This window comes from Macrotis lagotis, chromosome X (genome assembly GCF_037893015.1).
Source record: "Macrotis lagotis isolate mMagLag1 chromosome X, bilby.v1.9.chrom.fasta, whole genome shotgun sequence".
In the NCBI taxonomy this organism is placed as follows: Eukaryota; Metazoa; Chordata; class Mammalia; order Peramelemorphia; family Peramelidae; genus Macrotis; species Macrotis lagotis.
The window spans coordinates 365,501,539-365,524,829 of record NC_133666.1 but is presented as its reverse complement, the minus strand read 5'-3'; the positions used below and the strand labels follow the sequence as shown (position 1 = coordinate 365,524,829).

General features: G+C 33.7%; 1 pseudogene; it reads right to left on the bottom strand.

Moving 5' to 3' along the window:
• Positions 1–4,397: 4,397 nt before the first annotated feature.
• Positions 4,398–21,873, bottom strand: LOC141499127 (formin-binding protein 1-like; annotated as a pseudogene).
• Positions 21,874–23,291: the final 1,418 nt, after the last annotated feature.

Below are 23,291 nucleotides of genomic sequence, written 5' to 3'. Positions count from 1 at the left end.
TCTCTCCCTAAGAGGTAGACTTTCACTGAAAGTGATGTCTACCCTTGAAAACTTCTTTGAACCTTCTCTTTTTCTTGGTGGTATGTGTTTCTTGAATGTCAGAATAGAGGTTTTATCTATTTTGTTAATCAAAGACTCCAGGAGCATGTTAGTTTTATGACACCATCTTAGCTCTGCCTGGAAGTACACCAAAAGAATGTAACTTGTCACTGCCTGTATTATAACCTTCTTAGGTTCTAATATACAGAAGTAGTAGCTAGTGTTTACTTGTAGATGGTATATCCTCACCTACATTTCCCTATACAAGTGATATCATAGGTTAAAAAAAATAAGCTTGAGAAGTAATGATATACTTTTCTTAATAATTAAGTTATTTGGCCATCTTATGCTTTTTGGACCTCAGGATTTATACATTCATATACAGTTTTATCTCAATCTCTGTAACATGTGGAAAAACATCAAGATATTGAGCACCTGTAGCAAATATCTTCACACAAGGGTGTAAAGGAAGTTGATGGGTCAGTATAGATGACAGGCCAGGTTTACATAACCTACTTCACCATAACTTCCTTGTAATAGCAACCACAAAGTTCTATTGTATTCTGGGGACATTGTCTTTTGCATCATAAATTTTATCATTAGAATATTCTCAGCTGTATTTCTTGGGAAAAGTCTGACATCTAATAATTGGCAACATTTTTCACCTTACAATGCATTCTTTTTCCTCCTTTATTTTATTTTCCTGGAATCAAGGTAAATACTGTATTGTTTCTTTAAACTTTGACTCATGTAATTTAATGTGCCACCTGTTATTAATAAAATTTCTGCCATGCATAATTTGCACAGGAATGAGACAATTGGCTTCACCTGTATTTTTGAGTATGTATTAGTCTAGTCAGTTATTCAATTTATTATAACCCTGTGATAATAATAGCAAAAGTAGTTGTTCTTGGAGATAAACTTTTGGCAATACTTATCTGGGTTCTATAATGATGGGGCTATGTCTGTAACTCTGCTTTTAACATAATACTCCCCCAAATTTCCTTAAATGATTGAGTTTATGTATCCCCAAGCTGTTTCTTAAGGTTAAAGCTATTAACCCATGTCTATATGATGGAAAAACCCTTCTTTATATATTTACTGAGAAATAGAACTCTAATGTCTTTTCCCTTTGGGATACTTTTTCAATATTTTTTATATATATATATATATATATATATATACACATATATATATACTCATATTATACAATTATTAATAATAATAATTTGTTTTACATCAATCACTTTGCAAATATATTTCATTTTATTTTAACATCAACTATGAGAGGTAGATGCTATTATTACTCATATTTTACAGATAAAACAAAACAAACATCAAATCAAACTAACTAAAAAAAGATATGATTTGCTCAGGGTTGCACAGTTAGTAAGTTTCTGTGGCCAGATTTGAATTCAGTTCTTCCTAACTCCAAATCCAAAACCCTGTTGACTGTTTTGCCAGCTTCCATAGCAGACATGTGACAGAAACTACTTCATTCATACCCACTGTGCCATCACAATGTATTACTAACATTAGGAATATGGAAGACCAGAGAGATGAACTGACTTACTAACATTTATGTTGTAAATAAAGGGTCTGATAACTGGCCAGAAGATTACAGGAATCCCTTTACTTGCCAGTAGGACTCTGTTGCATTATCCATATTCAATCTAGGTCACAGTGCTGGGGCAGGATTCCAAGGCAAATAAGAAAACATGCACACAAAAACTTAAAGCTGAATAGTTGCAAGACCCAGCTTAAAGTTCCAAGGAAGACAAGAGTGTTTGTAATCACTCATAGACCAGAGGGCAGGTCAGAAGAGCATTAAACACTTCTCTACTTAGCTCAACAAATCCTCAAAAGTAACTCAAAACAATTGCAACCAAAACAAACAAACAGAAACTGAAGGTTGGGACAATGCCTCCTATACCTGGGCAACAGAATCTAACTTTATATAGGCCCCCTGAAAGAATTCAAAGAACTCAGAAAAGATTTTTAAAATGAAATGAGATGTGGGGCAGCTAGATGGATCAGTGAATAGAACACCAGTCCTGGAGTCAGGAGTACCTGAGTTCAAATCTGGTCTCAGACACTTAATAATTACGTGTGTAGCCTTGGGTAAGCCACTTAATCTCATTGCCTTGAAAAAAAAACTAAAAAGAACACATGAAATGAAGTACATGTAAAATTGGAAAAAGAAATGAAAGTGATAAAATAAAATCAAGGGAAAATTCAACAGATTAGTAATTGAGACAGGAAAATTTTAAGTTTATTAAAGAATTGCTGTGATTAGCAGAAGCTAAGGGACTGAAAGAATAAAAGGAATAAGGAAAAGGCAGGAAACCAATGATTCCTAAGCAATCTAAACAAAGCAAGAGAGTCCATATCAGGAATCATTCTTCACCTAGAAGGGGCTACTGTTTCAAAGGAAGAGGGGCCAATAGGTTATAAGTAGTAAGGAAGGGCATAGGGGTATGAAATGTTATTTGGGGGATCACATACACCTTTCAAAGCAAGGCAAGCAGCACAACTGAGGAGTGAGCAAGCTTCTTAAGGAGGATGTAGAGAGACATATGGAGATATAAGGATGTCATTGAGAGAAATAGGTGAGGGCAGGTATCTCAGAGAACAGAGAGGCAACTGGGCTATGTAGGTGAGGGACGGTAGGCATCTTTACCAGGGACAGGCAAGGGTCTTTACTTAAAGTTCATTGACCTTATTCCAATAACTTGAACAACAGGATGATGGTAGAGGAAGATGCCTGCTCAGTATAGTGCAGATTAATAACTATAAAACATATTTCCCTGTCTAATATTTCCCCTACTTCATCTTTCACTCAAGCAATTTAGGATCAAATTCATTTGAGAACTGAAATAAAGGTCTGTTTTGTTCTGAATCTATTTTCAAGCTGAGAAGAGAACATAGAACTCTTCCTGCCTAAAGGTCCTGTTTGAGGGGGAGTTGGGGTGCATTCAAAAGTCAGTTGAGGGACAGCTAGGTGATGCAGTGGATAGATCACCGGCCCTGCAGTCAGGAATACCTGAATTCAAATCTGGCCTCAGTTACTTAATAATTACCTAGCTGTGTGGTTTTGGGCAAGCCACTTAATCCCATTTACCTTGCAAAAAACATTTTAAAAATTCAGTTGAGTCAGGATCCTAGGGGCTGTAGTGGTATCCAAGATACACTGACCCATAGGTTTGCAATACAGGATGATATTCTGCTTGGGCCACTAGATTGAGATGTTAATACTTGTAATCTGGAGGAAATAAATCACACATAAAAAATTGAAATCTGGCTCCCAGGTTCAAATAGGGGTTAGTAAGATAAAAACAAAACAAAACAAAAAAAGACCAGAAACCTCAGGAAGAGACTGTGGGGGAAAAAATAGCAATACAAGGGAAACAGAATTAAAAATTCCAACAAAGATCGAATCATTTAATAATTGAATCAGTGTACCTAACATGTCCAATCCAGGTTTGATCTATGAGACCTCCAGCTCAGGTTTGTTGGAGAGATATTGGTTTCAGGAAAAAGGGCATCATAATGCAATTTTTTCCTTCAGAATTAATAAGATTAGAACTTAAATGTTCATTATGAAAAAAAGAAATTAGGAATCTCTCAGATCAAGGAATCCACAAATCTGGTTAACCAATATCCACAGAAAATTCAATTCTTTATACATGGAATCATTTAATTAAAAGTCAGTTTAAAGTTGGAGGGTGAGCATCCTCTTAGAGAATAATATAGGAACATTTTCATAAAAATATGGATTCTAAGATAAAGGGAATTCATTCATAGTTTCCAGTTCAACTTGAGCTTGTAGTATATACATTGTTTTCATGAAGTATTTATTGTTGATTGCTATGTTATTCAATACATTTTTAAAAATGTGAGCACTCCATCCAGCTGATATGTCTAGCTTTCCAGTTATATATTCCCTTGGTTGTAAAATTATCACAAAAGGCTTATTGTGAAATTGAGAAGATTCAGGTAAAAGATTCAAGCAATTTAAAAGGCCATGAGGAAACATTTCTGGGGAATTTCCAGTTATGTGAGACAAGGGGAAGTCCTCCCACAACTATGAATGTTGGATTGAATTGAAAATTAAAGAGCAGTTCTTTTATTTTAACTACCTGAAAAGGAAGCCCATTCAACACAATGAAGGGTTGGTCTATGTTTTAGTGTGAGCCACAAAGGGCATGCTGTAAGGAAAAGAACAAGCATATGAGTAATATGAGCATATTATTACAGATTGAGATTTTAAGTGTTAACTCCAGACCAGAGTATATGCACATGACCCATTTCAGTAGCCTATGGAAAAGTGAAGTGTTTGTTTCTTCTTCTGTGAAAGGTCACTTGAGGCTCTTGCACCCATACATCACTCTTAAGAATCTTTGGCATTTTTTGTCCAAACAGACTTTAATGTATAAAGTGGGGATATAACCTTGTTCTTCTTCATTTCCCGGAATTCATGTACAATCATCATCTTTGTCCTCCTCTATGATATATGTTATTTAGCCTTCAGCTATAAAAATAATTACTTTATTCTTACATTAAAATGTGCACAGTGCTTTACAGGTTCCCATGGGAAGAAAGGTCTCTTGATCATTAAACTAATCATCAAAGTTTGTGGCGATCATCTTTAACTCATTTCTTTAACTCATTTCCTGATTGTTGTGTGCAACTGCCATTTTGGGCTCTTCTCAGTATTGTACGTAATTATTGAAACCATATACTCTATGCTTCATATATTCCACTTTGCCACCCTATCTGTTCACCCTAGATGGGGAGTCTACCTTTGACCTCAATGAGCTGGCCTCAAATTTCTGAATCTCTAGTAAAAGGTTTTCAATATTTTGCTCAACTTCTATGAATTTGTGATCCAAGTTTCTTGGTCTCCAATTTATGGATTCTTTGTTTATTTATCTTTCATTTTTGTTATGGCATTTCTTTGATCCATTTCCTTTTGGATTTCTTTAAATGATTTATCAACTGCAGTAGTTTTTTTCCCTTCCTTTTTCTGCTGAAGATTGGTGAAGCCCTCTGGTCCTGCACCCTCATGCTTTGGACTCTTGAAGCAATGGATTTTGGACTTGGAGGTCATGAATTCATTGAAGTGATGGGAGAGGGGCTTCTTTTGCCACTTGAGAGCCTGGGAGTTGTTAGGAACAGCAGAAGGTGAGGTGGGGGCAGGGGGAGGAGGAGAGAGCTAATGGGAGGGATTTAAAAGGGACAATTTTATTTTTTTGATTAAGGGCCTCAGTGTTCCTTTGGGCATGTTAGTAAATTTGAGCTCTGTATTGCTGTCACCCTCTGAAATTTGTAAGAGTAGTTTCAGATATAGTATACTTCACTGGTTGCCTATAATACTCAAATTCATTGTTTCCAGGAGGTTCAAACCCTGATTTGTAAGCTTCTTTTACCAATTGAAATCATTTTTCCTTATCAATAGATTTATCAGTCTTAACTATTCTATCCAGACATTGCCCAAAGTTTGGTATTGCTTGATGATCTACCTCAGCATAATTTTTCATTGATTCACCAATTCTGATTCTCCATTCCACCATATCTTTCACTTTCTGAAAAATGCTTGGAATGGAACTATGATAATGTTGAACATTCATGGTTGAACTTCTGAAGAGTGGATGAGCAATGTGCTTTGCTCTCCACTGCCATTTGATGCTGTAATGCAGTTTGTAGGTATGTCTTATCAAGTTTGTGATGTTAATATCAGCATGCAATTCTTCAAAATACAGTTGTACTCTCTCAGTTTCTTTGCAATTTCTCAAATCATCATTTATTTGATTCAAGTTGTTTCCAGCAAATTTCAATATGCTGTTGCACCTTCCAACCATCATAGAAATGTAATTTCCTTTCTCAATTTAGTTCCTGAACATATCATGTTATCTCCACAATAATGTGTGAGGTCATGTTCTCTGAAGCAACTTCATTGTGCCCTCTATTATCATTCATTTCATTTAAAGTGGAAATGAAAGCTTTGCATTATGCATACTTGTATTCTTCCTCTTCCTTTGAGTTTCCTTTGGGATGATATTTCTTTGAAAATTCCTAATTTTTTTTTGCATAGCTGATTTAAATCTCTGTTCTTTTTCAAATTTTATGCATTTCTCTAGAACATGAATTCCCCACTGTGTGTGTTTTTGTAAGTTGTCAAATTGATCCTTTCATGCTGCTTTTACCAACACACTTGATTTCACCCATTTCTTCTGGAGGTTGAGATAATTCACCTCAAATAAGTGCCTTCCACATGTTAAGAACACAAGATTTGCTTCTTGCTCTCTTTCCAACATATACATTTGATAGTGATTTTAAAGCAGCAGGTAGTCAGCAAGTGATTTACAATTAAAATAGTTTTAATATTTTGCCAATTTTTAAAAGGAATCAAACATCCTAGCTGAAAATGGATCTCTTTTAAAAGCAATTTTAAAACAAATCATAGAGCATCCTTCTGACATAACTAGTCATATCAGATTTGTTATAAAAAAATATCCTGATGTCACAAATCTTTATCATTTACTTAACTATCCCTTTTGCATGGTGAGACATTAAAGGATCTTAATTAATATAGGAATAATGTAGCTAGTAACAGATTCCAAAACTAAATACTTGCTTAGCTGGTCATTAGAATTTAGAAGATTGTAGGCTCATACTTTTATAGCTTTTTTTTTTTTCCAATACAGATCACCAAACATTATTAGTGAAATCTGCTTTAAAGAACAAGCAGGGACATAAAGAATATGTTCCCTTATTTAGATTTCTATTCCAGGAAAAATTCATATAGCTAGTCCATTGCAATGAATCAGACTACAGATCTTTCAGATGGGACACATCCAGTTAAGAGAAACCGCCCTCAGCTGTGTTTATGGCTATTCCTTCAGTGGAATTTTCTCATGAGTTCTCAACCTGTAGATATGCATGTCAAACTCCATAGGGCTAGTGGCATCAGTGGTGCAGTAGTATCCCTTTGATTAACACACTTGATATGAAGACAAAGACCAAATCAGTAGCAATATTTTATATATATATATATATATATATATATGTTTATTGATATATTATATAATAAAAATATACATTATAAATATATATTTTATATATGCATATATATGTAACTGATTTAGCATATAGTGCAATATATACCTTATATTTCTTGTAATCTTCTGATTACAAGAAATATAAGGTATATATTGCACTATATACTAAATCAGTTACATATATATATGTGTATATATATATATGTGTGTGTGTGTGTGTATATATATATATATATATATATATATATATATATATATATATGTACCGTGTAGTGATTTTAAACTTTCATCAGAATTACTAAGAAATTAACAGATTTCTATTTGTAAATTAAACAAAGCACTTATAAGAAAAATCAAGATTTCCAAGTAGGTTGGCACATGAATTATTATTGCTCTTCACTAATATATCATCTCTACACTAAAATCTTATTTCTTAGAACATGAATGAAAAAGGAGAGTTTCTTAACATTAGCTTTGTAAAGTAAGAGATCCTTCATGCATTTATTTTATGTTCTGAAAGTTTACAGATTCCTCAAAAAATACTTTTTTTCTAGTCTTTTTTTTTTTTTTGGTTTTTGCAAGGCAAATGGGGTTAAGTGGCCTTCCCAAGGCCACACAGCTAGGTAATTATTAACTCTCTGAGTCCAGATTTGAACCCAGGTACTCTTTACTGCTGGGCTGGTGCTTTATCGATTGTGCCACCTAGCCACCCCTTTTCTAGTCTTTCTTTTCAAATAAAAATTTTTTCTAGTGTAAAAAAGAAATAATTAGAAATCATTATTCTCTTCATATATAAACCTGCAGATCTACAGCAAATTCAGTTCATTGTTTAGAAATTTTAGAAGCCAGATGGAAGCTGGGGCCTTTGATACTTCCTCTTCCTTGATCCCACAGAGTAATAAAATCATCTATTTCAGGCTTTAAACAACTTATATTTTCATAACTGATAACCAAATTGTTGTAGATATAATTTCCTCAACTTCAGGCAACTACAACATATAATCAAACTCATCACTTATAAGAGGATTCCAGTTAAAGACACTTCCAAATTCCTTTACTATTCACATATAAACTCACGCAAGTTGTGAACTCATCAGACCATTTTGGAAAACAATTTGTAACAATGTTCAAAGAGCTAAAACTGATCTTACCTTTTGTTCTGATAATACCAATCCTAGGCTTATATTCAAAAGAAATCATAGAAAATGCTATGTCTCACATGTTCAAAAGTATTTATAGCAACTTTTTTTTTTTTTAGTAGTGGTTGAGGGAATGCCCATCACCTGGGAAATGGCTAAACAAGATATGTTATATGAATATTATGAAGTACTATTGTTCTATAAGAAATCATAAATTAAATTAATGCAGATCTGAAACAACTAAAAAGAATAAAATCTCACACCATGGATGTCCAAAAGATAAAGTCATAGTCTCATTTATTACAGTATCAGTTATGTTAAAAAAATCTTCATGAAGCATGGAGGTAGGCATGTTGTTAACATCTGAATCCCTGACTTAGAGAAGTAAGTTTTTCCTTTTAATATATTTACCAGAGTTAGTTTCAAAACAAAATCAAAATAGCAAATATAACAGTGAAAAATTATGGGCTACCTTGACCTCATTAATTAAAGTAGATTAGAAACAGTTGTTAACATCAGATTATTGTTCTAGTTTACAGGTTAGAAAATTAAAATCACAAACAAGACTTATCTTAAACTAGTTTTGAAAATAAAATTTCTCTTGTTCTTATTCAGCCTTAAAATAAAAAACAAATCCTTAAGATGTAAACTTATCAAAACCAAATTATGCAAAATATTTTAAGTACTACACATAAATCCCAAAAGGTCCTTAGAAACAAAGATTTTTTTTAAATTAAAACTGTGGTTACAAAAGGTAAGGGTTTGTTTAAGGCCATTTAAATTTTCATTATTATAACAAAATTTAACAGTCATTTAAACATTTGCTTAATATATTTTTACCACTGAGTATATCACTAGAATAATAATCCTCCTTGGTTAATTCATTTGAATATAACTGATTGATTTGCTGTATATGTTCAACCTTAACTCATATTATATCCTTAACTCTTTGGTAAAACAAACATATGAAGTACAAACAAAACTTTACAAATATTTAACACAAAATGTTTTCAATGAGAATTTATAATTTGCTGTTTCCTAAAAATTCCTTTTACAATTACAAGATTTTCTTTGTACTTAAATTAAAAATCTTAAGAACTTTATAAACCACAACTAAAATAACCTTGACTAAAATTCCTTTTGCAAAGAAATATAGATGACAGAATAGTTCCAGGTAATGATTGTTCCTTTTAGGAGGGGAAACTGGTCCATATTTCTACAATTGAGGAGAAAACTGGGAGCTGATTATTATACCTTTAACAGAAAAAATTCAGTTGCAATGGCCACATGCAAAATGTCACTAATTACAACTTAAAACTATATACAGCTATTATTTTATTTATACTAGAGTTATAATAAGCAATAATACATAAATACTACAGAAAGGATTTATTTCACTTAACTTTAATAATTGTTTCATTCTGTGTGTTGACACCTGCACAATTTTAAATTCCCAAATGTTGTTTATGAGAATATCTATTTTTCCTAAAATTCCTAGGTGTTACAACTATTTACCATATTTCTTAATATTACAATATTTAGGACACTCAAAATGCCATGGTCTTGTTTATATGTTTTAAAATTTAAAAATATCTTAATTTAATATAAATCAAAATTTTAGATAACTTCCATAAAACAACAGCTGATATAATATAAATTTCTTAATTTAAGTAATCCTCTTTCTTTCCCTTCAGGAACTTATTTTTTTTCTCTCAAAACAAACTAACTCTAATTTGATAGCACATGTTGAATTAGAAAACTGCTTTGCTGCTAGTAAGTTGTGGCTAGCTTCAGAAAGTTTCCTACAAATATTTATTTCAAACCCTTCTTCTAGTTCAAATCTAATTTAGTAACTGCTTCCTAAAATGAAAATTCATTTTGAAATCTTAAAAATTATGACATCCTATAGATTATCACCTGCCAGTGTTTATGAATCTTAAATTAGTCTTTTTAACCAATGAAATCCAAAACCCAAACAAAAGGAATAATTTGCATTTTAGAACTTTCATTTCTAATAGACTGGTGCTAGAAATTTAACTCAGTTGTCCATGCCTCATGTTTTTTCCCAAATTTTCACAAAAAAGAGCTATAGATAAATAATTTGCATTGTAAATTACATACATTATATATATATATATAAATATATATATGTATGTATGTATATATGTATAATGTGTGTGTATATTTAAGCCAATTAATATCAGGTAAAGATTTTTCAGTTTCCATACTTTATTCTGAAACCAAAAGTTTGATTACTCACTGAGAACACCCCAATCCAACACTGTGTTCCCTTTCATAATACTGAGATTCAATCTACCTGAATTATGAGCACAACCTAAACCACTTCAAATCTGGGTTCTACACTTTCACAAAGATTTTATAACTTATCTTTTGATTTATACTTTTAATACACGTAAATATTTATACACACATATTTTGATTTTTGTATATACACACAAACACACACACAGATACGGATAACCTTAAAAACCAAATTACAAAAACTTTCTTTTCAGAATCTATTCAAAATATTCATAAAAGTAGCCACACAGCACTTCAGCCCAAGATGGCGGATAGAAGACAGGTACTTTGCTAAGGTCTCCTGATCTTCCCTCATAAGCAAAAAACAAACCTCTTAAATGAAATCCTCTGACAAAACCCAAAAAGAGAAGCTAGGAAAACAACAGGTACCTCAAGGTCTGTCTTTCAGGATCAGGGTTGTGGCTAGGGCAGGGATTCATCAGCCAGTGGGGGCGGGGAAAGGACCAGACTAATCTAAGATCAGCCCTGGGGGCTTTCACTGTGGGAACCACTTGGCACATTTACTGTTGGAAGCAAAAAGCTATGAGAAACAACCAGAGAGTGGAGGCATAGCCATAGGACTGACAGTCTGGGACTTATAGGAAGGGTTGGAGAGTAGCTTCCAGTCTCTATCACCCCCTACTGGCTGTGAGCAGATATTACATCCAGTGAAGAAAGGTTTCAACTACCCTTGAAGCCCTCAGTGAACAAAGCCTCCAGTACCACTGAGTGGCCAGCTGGAGATATTACACTCAGTGAGTAAAGCCTCTACAGATCTCAATGCCAAACCTCTGTGAACCAGGCCCTCCCCAACAGAAGATCTAAGGAAAATGAAGAAAAGCCAGTGAAATGGGGTGTGTGGGGGGGAAGACATAGAAAAATTCCTAGAGGAAAAAAGATCCTAAGTCAGAGAGACATAGAACCCCTGAGGAGAATATGATTTGGTCTCCAGCACAGAAATATTTCCTTGAAGAAATCATGAAGGAGTTTAAAAGTCAATTGGAGGGGTCAGAGAGGTTGCAAAGTAGATAGCGGACCAGCCCTGGAATCAGGAGTACCTGAGTACAAATCCAGTCTCAGACACTTAATAATTACCTAGCTGTGAGGCCTTGGAAAAGCCACTTCACCCCATTGCCTTGCAAAAAAAGTCCATTGGAAAATTTGGGAAGAGAAATACAAGAGAAAATTAACACCTTGAAACATGAAAGCAAATCCTTGAAAAATACAATTGGACAAATGCAGAAAGAAAATACTTTTCTAAAAATCTTGAATGATCAAATAAAATTGATCAATTGGAAAAGGCATTGAAAAGGTGAATGAATAAAATTGACCATTTGGAAAATGAATTGCAAAAGGTAAATGAAGTAAATTCTTCCCTTAAAAAAAAGGAATGAAGTCTATGGAAACCAATGACTTCATGATACACCAGAATTGGTTAAAGGAAACCCAAAAAATTAAAAAATTGAAAAAAATAGAAGAAAATGTTAAATACCTCATCAGCAAAACCACTGACCTCGAGAACAGAATGAGGAAAGATAACGTAAAAATGATTGGTCTTCCTAAACTTTGAAGAGAGTGAGAAAAAAATGGCTGGAGTTAATTTTAAAGGATTTAGTGATGGAAAATGGTGGAACCAGAGGGCAAAATAGTAATTGAAAAAATACATTGATCCCCTCTGGAAAGGAATTCCAAAATGAAAACATCAATATTTTAGCCAAATTCCAGAACTATCAGATAAAAAAAAGAAAATCCTGCGAGCAGCCAAAAAGAAACGATTTAAATACCAAGGAGATACAATAAGTATTACATAGGACCTGGCAGCATCAACATTAAGGGATATAAGGGCCTGGAATGCAATATTGTGTAAAACAAGGGAGCTTGCAATGTGACCAAGAATCCATTATTCCACAAAACTGAATCTCTTTCAGGGCAAAAGATGGACATTTAATGAAATTGGAGAGTTCCAAATTTTCCTGGTGAAAAGACCAGAGCTTACTTAAAAAATGGACTTTAAACAGGAGATTCAAGAGACAAATGAAAAAAGTAAAATTTTAAAAATGGGGGGGGAAGGGAAAGAAATACATCAAATAAGATGAAACTGGCAATATCCCTAGCTGGAAGAAAGACTTTAACAACTCTTGAGAATCATAAATTTGTTAGAGAGAGCTTAATTAGCCAGAAGACATGGATACACATGATTTATTTGAGAAACTGTTATCCAATAAGATTAAACCAGATATATCCTTACCTGGGAGAAAGACTTTAATAATTCCCAATAATTGTAATTCTAGTAAAGAGAAGAGCCAGAAGTGATGGACACTCAAGACCTTTCTGTGACTCAGATAGAATGATAAAACAATACCTTCTTAAAAAGGACAGTAAAGAGATGGGAGGATGGAGGGGACTGACTGGGATAAATCTCATTATGTTAAGAGGTACAAATGACTTACTGCAATAGAAGGGAAGAAGAGAGGAAGTGAGATCAGCCTGAATCTTACTCTCATCAGATTGGCTTAAAGTTAACATACACACACTCAGTTAAATTAAGAAACTTATCTTACCTTTAAAGTGTTCAATGGGGAAAAACGGAGAGGGGGAAGAAAGGGGGAATCAATAGAAGGAAGGGAAGTAAAAAGGGGCAAAGGGAAAGGGGGTAAAGGGGGGGGCTTTGAATATAGGATGGCAAACACACTGATGGTGCCAGAATTCAGAAACAAAACACTGGGGGAATATGGACATAGGGGGAAAGGGGGAAAATACAAACAGGGAAGCAAACATAGAAGGCAATAAAGAATTAGTGATTGTAAGTTTGAATGTAAATGGGATGAACTCTCCCTTAAAATGTAAGTGAATAGCAGAGTGGATTAAAAAACAGAAACCTACATTATCCTGCTTACGAGAAACTCATCTGAAGCAGAGAGATACATATAGAGTAAAGGTAAAAAGTTGGAGCAAAATATATTTTGCTTCAGCTGAAATGGAAAAAAGCAGGGGTAGCAATCCTTATTTCAGAAAAAGCAGCAGCAAAAATAGATATTATTAAAATATATAAGGAAGAAAAATATATCCTCCAAAAATTACCATAATAAATAATATATAAATAAAGTAATTTCAATACTAAATATGTACATACACAATGAGTAAGATGAGCAGAACCCGGAAAACATTGATCAAACTGGATGGACTTGCTGATTCCATCAGTGCAACAATCAGGGACAATTCAGGGCTATCTGTGATGGAGAATACCATCTGTATCCAGAGAAAGAATTGTGGAGTTTGAATGATGACCAAAGACTATTGTCTGTAATTTAAGGGAAAAATGTATCCTATCATGTAATTTTGCTATCTCTTACACTTTATTTTTCTTCCTTAAGGATATGATTTCTCTATCATCACATTGAACTTAGATCAATGTAGATCATGGAAATAATGTAAAGCCAGACAGACTGTCTTTTGGGGGGTTGGGGGGAAAGCAAGATTAGAGGAAAAATTGTAAAACAATATAAATAAACTATTTCTTTAAAAAAATACAAAATATATTTTATCATGTTTCTGACTATAAGTCCCAGAATTTAGTTATTATGTTTGTCCTGAAGATCAGTCACATTACAGATTTCATATTAAAATTTTCCTAATTAGTGAAATATGAGAGTGCTTATATAACTTGTAATTTGTGCATTCCATTTTCAAGAATTTGTAGTCAACATCCTGACATCAGTACTTGGAGTAGAATTTATTTGCTCATTGGAATATTGTCCTGGATAACATAACTTTGCTTTTCTTCATTCTATTTTCCTCTTTTATTTCTCTTTTTCTTCCTTTTTTTGTATTCTCCCAAATTGTCAAGTTTTACCTAAGTAAGAAGAAATTGCATTTCGGGCTTTTCATCAGGAAATTTAAACTTAGAGACTGACAAGATATCAACTTGCTTGTGTACACTCTATAAATAACCTGCTTTACTTAAGTCTTACCTAATATTCAGGATACAATCATTTTAATATGGTGAAGCACCATTCAATTATTTTGCTATAATTTTCTCTTAAGACTTATTTTATATTGAATTTACAAAAATTAAATGTATAATTACCTTTTTATTATATAAATGTTTAATTTGTTTTCCAATTATATGCAATAGTAGTTCCTACCTATCATTGTGGGTAAGGTTTTGTATTTTTACACTTTTCTCCCCCACTCTCCCTACTCCCCGCCACTAATCTTTACATTATTTCCATACTATGCATTGATCAAAATTTAATTTCTTGAGAGAAAAATATATCATTGAGGAATAAAATAAATAGTACAGATAGCAAAAATATGTGGTACATAAGCCATTTTTTAAAAAGCTGAAGCTAATAGTCTTTGGTCCTTGTTTAAACTCCATAGTTCTTTTTATGGATACAGATGGTATTTTCAATCACAGATACACTAAAATTGTCCCTGATCATTTATTTCAGTGATGGAATGAGCAAGTCCATTAAGGTTGATTCTCACTCTCATGTTGCTCAGCATCAGTTCATGCAAGTGCAGAATTCCCTGAAATTCTAAACCTCCTGATTTTCAATAAAACAACAATAGTGCTCCATAATCTATCTATCTATCTATCTATCTATCTATCTATCTATCTATCTATCTATCTATCTATATGTATATATATATATATGTGTGTGTGTGTGTGTGTGTGTCCCTTTACCACAAAGTGTTCTGCCATTCTCCAATTGATGGACATCACCTCGATTTACAATCAAAGCTGCTATGAATATTTTTGTACAAGTGATGTTTTTACCCCTTTCGGGCTCTTCAGAGTATACACCAAGTAGTGGTATTGCTGAATACCAAGGTATGCACATTTTTTTTGCCCTCTGGGCATAATTCCTGATTGCTCTCCAAAATGACTGGATGAGTTCACAGTTCCACCAACAAGGTATTATTGTGCCAGATTTCCCTCATCCATTCCAACATTGATCATTGTCCTTTCTGGCCATATCAGCCAGTCTGAGAGATGTGAGGACATACCTCAGGGATGCTTTAATTTGAATTTCTCTAATCAGTATTGATTTAGAATGATTTTGCATAGAACTATGATTAGCTTTGATTTCGTGTTTGGCAAATTGCCTTTTCACATCCTTTGAGCATTTGTCAGTTGGGGAATAGCATGGTTGTTTCTTTATTAATTTGACTCAGTCCTTTATATATATTTAGAAATGAGTCCTTTCTCAGAAACACTAGTTGTGAAAATTGTTTCCCATTTACTATATTGCTTTTGATCTTGGTTAGATTGGATTAATCTGTGCAAAAGCTTTTTAATTTAATGTAATCAAAATTATCTAGTTTGTTTTTAATGATGTTCTCCATATCTTCCTTCCTTGTGAATTGCTTCCCTTTCCATAGATCTGACAGTTAAACTCTTCCTTGTTCCTCTAGTTTGCTTGTAATATTGTCTTTTTTTTTAAATCCTGCACCCATTTTGATCTTATCTTGGTCAAGTACAAGTTTCTGCCATACTAACTTTTCCAACAAAGAGAGAATTCTTATCCAAGATGCTGGACTCTTTGGGTTAATGTAACAGCAAATTATTAAGAATCATTTCTTGCTGTCATTTTTACCCCTAGTCTATTCCACTGATCTATCATTCTATTTCTTAGCCAGTACCAGACAGTTTTGATGACTGATGCTTTATAATATAATTTTAGATCTAGTAAGTTTAAGCCATCTTCTTTTGCACATTTTTTTCATTAAATCCCTTGATGTTCTTGATTTTTTGCTTCTCCATGTGAATTTAGTCACAATTTTTTCTAGCTCCTTAAAGTAATTTTTTGGAAGTTTGATTGGAAACGCACTAAATAAGAAGTTTAATTGAGGCAAAATTTACATTTTTATGATGTTAGCTCAGCTGAGCCATGAGTAGTTGATGTTTTCCTGGTAATTAAATCTAATTTTGTGTGAAATGGTTTTTATAGATGTTTTCATAGGTTTTCTGAGTGTCCCTTGGCAGGTATACTCCTAATTATTTTATATTTTCTGAAGATATCTTAAATGGTATTTCTCTTTCTAGCTCTTGCTGCTCTATCTTGTTAGTAATACATAAAAATGCTGAGGATTCTATGGGTTTTTATGTCTTAAGGCTTTCCTAAAGATACTAATTGTTTCTTGTAGTTTTTAGATGATTTTTCTAGGATTCTCTAGGTAAACCATCATGTCATCTGCAAAGAGTGAGAGTTTTGCTAGTTCCTTCCCAATTCTATTTTCTTCAATTTCTTTTGCTTTACTTATTGTAAAGCTAAAATTTCTATTACAATGTTGAGTAATAGTGGTGATAACATACATCCTTGTTTCACACCTGATCTTGTTGGAAATTGCTTTAGCTTAGCCCCATTGCATATAATGTTTGCTGATGGTTTCAGATAGATTCTGCTAATCAATCTATGGAACAATCCCATTAATTCCCATGCTCTCTAGTGTTTTAGTAGGAATGGATGCTGTTTTGTCAAAGACTTTTTTAGTATCTTTTGAGATAATCATGATTTCTGCTAGGTTTATCATTGATATAGTTAGTTATACTGACAGTTTTTCTGATATTGAACCAACCCTGCATTCTTGGGATAAATCTTTCTTGGTCATAATGCATTATCCAATGATAACTTGCTATAATCACTTTGCTAAGATTTTATTTAAGATTTTTGCAACCATATTCATTAGCGATATTGATCTATAATTTTCTTTCTCTATTTTGACCCTATCTGCTTTCGGTATCAGTAACATAGTAGTGTCATAGAAGGAATTTGTCAATGTTTCATCTTCACCTATTTTTCCAAAGAGTTTATATAGATTTGGAAAAAAAAATTGTTCCTTAAATGTCAGATAGAATTCACTTGTGAATCAATCTAGAGATTTTTTTCTTAGGGAGTTCAATAATGGCTTGTTGGATTTGTTTTTCTGAGATAATGTTATTTCAGTATTTAATTTCATCTTCATTTGATATTGGCAACTTATAGTAAAATTCATCCATTTCACTTAGATTATCAAATTTATTGTTCTACAGAAGGGCAAAATAGTTCTGAATGACTACTTTAGTTTCTTCCTCATTGGTGGTGAGTTCATATTTTTCATTTATGATATTAGCAATTTGGTTTCCTTCTTTCTTTTTTTTAAATCAAATTTGCCAGAGGTTTATCAATTTTATTGACTTTTTTCCTTAAAACCAACTCTTGTTTTTATTTATTAGTTCAATTAATTTTCTTGCTTTTGATTTTATTAATTTCTCCTTTGACTTTTAGAATGCAGAATTTGGTATTTAATTGGGGGTTTTTAATTTTTCTTTCTCTAATTTTTTTAGTTGCCTGTTTAGTTCATTGATTTCCTCCTTCTCTATTTTATTCAAATAAGCATTTAAAGATATAATATATCCCCTAATAACTGCCTTGGCTATATCCTATAAGTTTTGGTATGTTGTCTCATTATTGTTGTTGTTCTTGTCTAGGATGAAATAATTAATTTGATCCATAATTTTTGTTTGATCTACTCAATTTTTAAAATGAGGTTATGTGGTTTCCAATTAGTTTTATGTCCATCTCTCCATGGCCCAATATTGCAAATGATTTTTATTGCGTTATGATCTGAGAAAGAGGTATTCACTATTTATGCTTTGGTGAATGTGGTTATGAGGTTTATAAATGCCCTACTATATGGTCAGTTTGTGTGAAAGTGCCATCATGTTCTGCAGAAAAATGTATATTCCTTTCTATCCCCATTCAATTTTCTCGAAAGTTCTAGCATACCTAGGTTTTATAACATTCTACTTACCTCCTTAACTTTGTTCTTGTTTATTTTATGGTTAGATTTATCTAATTCTCTGAGAGGAAGTTTGAGGTCTCCCACCAACAGAGTTTTGATGCTGGTGTCTTCATGAAACTCATTCAGCTTCTCCTCTAAGAATTTGGATGCTATACTACCTGGTGCATACATATTTGGTATTGAAATTGCTTCATTGTCTATGGTATCTTTTAGGAGGATATAGTTTCCTTCCTTATCTCTTTTTATTTTTTAGGGTTTTTTTTTTGCAAGGCAATTGGGTTAAATGGCTTGTCCAAGGCCACACAGCTAGGTAATTATTAAGTGTCTGAGACCGGATTTGAACCCAGGTATTCCTGACTCCAGGGCCAGTGCTCTATCCACTACTCCACCTAGCCACCCTCTTCCTTATCTCTTTAAATGAGATCTATTTTTGTAGCTGCTTTATCTGAGATAAGGATTGCTACCCCTGCCTTTTTCACTTTAGCAAAAGCAAAATATATTCTGCTCCAAACTTTTACATTCACTCTATATGTATCTCTCTGCTTCAAATGAGTTTCTTGTAAGCAGCATATTGTAGAATTCTGTTTTTTAATCCACTTGTTATTTGTTTATGTTTTATGGGAGAGTTCATCCCATTAATATTCAAAGTTATAATTAATAACTCTTTATTTCCCTCCATGCTATCTTCCTGCTCTGTGTTTTTTCCTCTTTTTACACCTTAAACATATTCTCATGTATTTTGCTTGTGAGTACCTCTTTTTCAGTGTGTTTTCCCACTTATATCCAACACTTGATCCCTTTCCTTCCCCTTTACTTTTGTACCTTCTTCCTTCCCTTCTTTCTTTCTATTCTTCTTCCCCATGTATCCTTTTCCCCTGTCTTACTATTCGAAAGATAACATAAATCTGTTAAATTAACGAAGCTTGTATATAATCATTCTTCTTTGAGCCAAATCTGATGACAGCAAGATTCAACCAATTCTCAACTCCTCCCTTCTTCCCCCTATTGCAATAGATCCTTTGTATCTCTTCATGAAATCCAATTTACCCCATTTAATTTCCTCCATTCCCCCATATGTTTTCTGGCCCCCCTTTTAATGAAGTTCTTGTTATTAAAACATTCTATCAGAGTCATTGACAAGTCATGAATGTCCATTACTTCTGGCTAAGTATATTCTCTCTAATAGAGTTACAATTGTCAAGAGTTATAAGAATATTCCATCCAGGTGGGAATATTTCCAGTTTCATCGTATTGGACAGCAGTTTTCTTTTCTTTTCCTTTTTTCCCTTTTTTATGTATATCTCAAGTCTCCCATTTGAAGTCTCAATTTTCTATTTAGTTCTCATCTTTTCATCAGGAAAAGTTGGAAGCCTCCAATTTTTGTAGAAGTCCATCTTTTCCTCTGGAAGGGTAGACTCAATTTTGCTGGATAGAGAACTCTTGGCTGCATTCCATATCATATCATATTCCAGTCCCTCCAATGACTTAATGTTGATTCTGTCAGGTCCTGTGTAATCCTTACTGTGGCACCTTGGTATCTAAATTGTTTCTTTCTGGCTACTTGCAGGATTATCTCTTTTACCTGATAATTTTGGAATTTGACCACAGTATTCCTTGGTGCTTCCATTTTGAGATCCCTTTCAGGAGGGGATCAAGAAATTCTTTCAAGTAATATTTTCCACTCTGGTTCCATGATATTAGAACTGTTTTCCTTCACTATATTCTGAAGTATGGAATCCAGGATTATTTTTATCCTCAATGTTTTCAAGAAGCCCAATGATTCTTAAGTTATCTCTCCTGTATCTATTCTCTAGGCCATTTGATTTTCCACTGGAGAATTATAAATTTTCTTGTATTTTTCATTTTTTTAAAATTTAGTGTAACATAGTCTTGTTGTCTCATGATGTCATTAGGTTCCAGATTCCAATTTTTGATTTAGTAAGGAATTTTCATTTACCTTTTGCATCTACTTTTCAAAATGGTCCATTCTATTTTTGAAGAAGTTTTCCATTCGTCCAATTGTGGTTTTGAGAGAATTATTTACTTTTTTGTAGTTGTTTAATTGTATTATTGTTTTTTTTTGTTGCAAGATGACAATTTTCTCTTAAAAAATATTAATTTTCTCTTGTGCTTCTGTCCCCAATTTTTCCAATTGTTTTTTAAACCCTTTCTTGATCTCTTCTTTTTTTTTAAAGATTGAAAATTTGATTTTTATTTCAAAATCATAAATAATGGAAGCAAGCATAGTTCAGACATTTAATAAGACATATTTTTCAGTGACTTGTGAAGTTAAAGAGTATATCTTTAAAGGTATCTAAACAGCCCAAGTTGATATTGAGATCTTGATTGACAGGTATGGCCTCTTCAATTTGTAGAGCAGTAGAAATCCAGAGTGAAAGAACTTCAGACATGTTTTACAGATATTATTTTCTTAGCAGCATCAAATAGGACAATTTGTTTCACATCTCCATCTTTACAAAAGTGCAGCAAATATTGTCAACTCATTTAAAGAAAAGGGGGGAAAGCAAAACTAAAGCAAAAATTGTTGTCCTTAGAAATTTTCCATAAAAGTTTACTTTTGTCCATGTTATCAAATTTTCAACAGATACAGCAGAGGCAGTTCATATCTGAAACACTCTTACACAAGGAATCAGTAAACAATAATAAATACCATTTGCCCTTTCCAAAACAAAAAAATACATTTGCAGGGGAAGGAGGAGGGCTAATTTCTACAACAAAATTTTAGTATGTTTTGAAAGGATTAAAAACCATGGGAATTATTTTTATGTACTAGGCCTTAATCACATATTTTTTAACCTAGTTATCAAAGAAAAGCAAAATGGATTTCAATTAAATTGCTCAAATTTAATGACAGCAGGTGCTTATGGCAGGTGGACAATATTAAATTTTTTTTAAAAAACATTAGCAATTTCGTTAAATAAAAAACATGAATAACCAACTGCCATTTCCTAAGTTGAAGTCTGATACATGCTGCCATGTCCTGTACACCCAAGCTGCTAAAATAGCCTCATTTTCAGGGTGTATGTGAATGTTGTTAATGGTGCTCTGTTCCCTCATGAGTATTGCTGGGTCCTCTTCTGTGAGACTTTTCCCTGAGTCACATTTTTATTGGAAAGGCTGCCAAAATTTCTGGAATGCAGCTAAAGTAGTCCTCAGGTGAAAAATCATATCCCTGACTGGGGACTCAAAAATATTTTCGATTTTTGTTTTTTTTTTTCTTCATGTAAATGAATTGCCTGATTGAGTTTGCCCATTTGTTTCAAGGGGCCTGGGGAAGGAGACCCCAAAAGACCATCCAATTTAGACACACCTGTAGCTCCTTTATACTGTGGGCAATCTTTTTTAATATGTCCTTCTCTTCCACAAATAAAACAACGTTTTTCTCTTAAGTCTTTGTCATCTTGTAGCTTCCATTTTTCTAATGATTGCTTGGAAACTCTGTCTCTTCCCATTTCCAGTACCCCTCTTCCTTGTTTGATTTTCTGAGGTGTACATGGTAACTTTCCCTCTTTTACCAACATCTCTCTTTCTGTGTTCTTGTTTTGAATTTCTTTGTCTTCTTTGTTTCATTTTTCATTGTTTTCAGGGCATCTTTGGTTTTTAATTTCTTCATGATCATGCCGGTGCCTCACTTTTCTCCGCATGCGACAATCTTTCATAAAATATCCAATTTTGCCACAAATTCTGCAACATCCATCATTTGGTGCCAATTCTCCTTCTGTTAATACTAGGGAATCTTTTTACTGGGATATCAAACACTCTTCTACCATTGATAAAAAGCCTTCATTATAAAATTTGTCATTTTTCTTGATAATCCAACACAAAGATTATGATTTAAATCAAAGGGATCTTCAATAACAATGTATTTTGAGCTTCACTGCTTCTTGAAAGTTGTAAGAACACTTTTTTTCTGATACAAATAACATGCTCTTTAAAATCAAATTCTTCTGTATAGAATCGAAGAAGTCTCTTCTGATCTCTTCTAAGAAGTCTTTCCTGGGCTGGAGACCAATTCATATTCTATTCAGCTCTAGATCTCTCTGAGTTAGGATCTTTGATTTCAAAGTACCTTTCTATGCACCTCTCCCCCTTTCTGCAGGCTTTTCGTCATTTTTCCCCAGATCTTGTTTTGAGGGAGGGGCTGGTCCACAGCCTTTGGTGTCAAACCCCTGGAGGCATTGCTCACTGGGCTTAGTAATTTCAAGAAGGCCAGTCAGTAGGGGATGCTAGACATTTTCTCTGAAATGACTGTGATCTTGATTTGTGGCCCCCTCCCAAGGGCTGGAGGGAGTTGAGGGTGGGGAAGAGAAGGAGCTGGTTATCCTTAAACAATATGTTCTGAGCCTGTGGGCTATACAGTTAATCTCCTTAACCCTCACCCAGCACTGAGGGAGTTCTCCTGCCCACACTTAAGCCTGGGTGGGTAGATGTGTGACTGGGTTTTTACTGTGTTTGTTCTGGGAAGAGTCCCTTTCTCCCAAAGGGATTGGGTGGGGCAGGGAGGAAGTCAACTGGAAACAAGGGATCTCAGTGAAAACATGGGTGATTGTTGTCCTGATCTTCCAGACCTGCTGAGCTGACAGGATCAATCTCTAGTCTCCTTAATGGATCTCTCCTAAGTGCTGGGCTGCAACTATCCCTCCAGCCTCACTGGAACTTTCTTGCCAGCAGGTTACACAGCCAAAAGCTTCTGAGGCTTTTCTCAGGTTAGTCCTAAGGCCTCACCTGCTCTCTACCCCCAGTTCAACCATGCTTACTTGAAACAGACCTTATTGGTAGATATTCTTCTCCTTGGTTCTTCTCTGGGTTTTGTGGATCTAAATTCTGTTAATAGACTTCATTCGTTTTAGTTCTGAGGGAAAGCCAAGAGAGGTTAGGACAATGACTGACTTCTCTGAACTATCTTGGCCAGAAATCTAGTTATCTTCTTTTTAAGGAA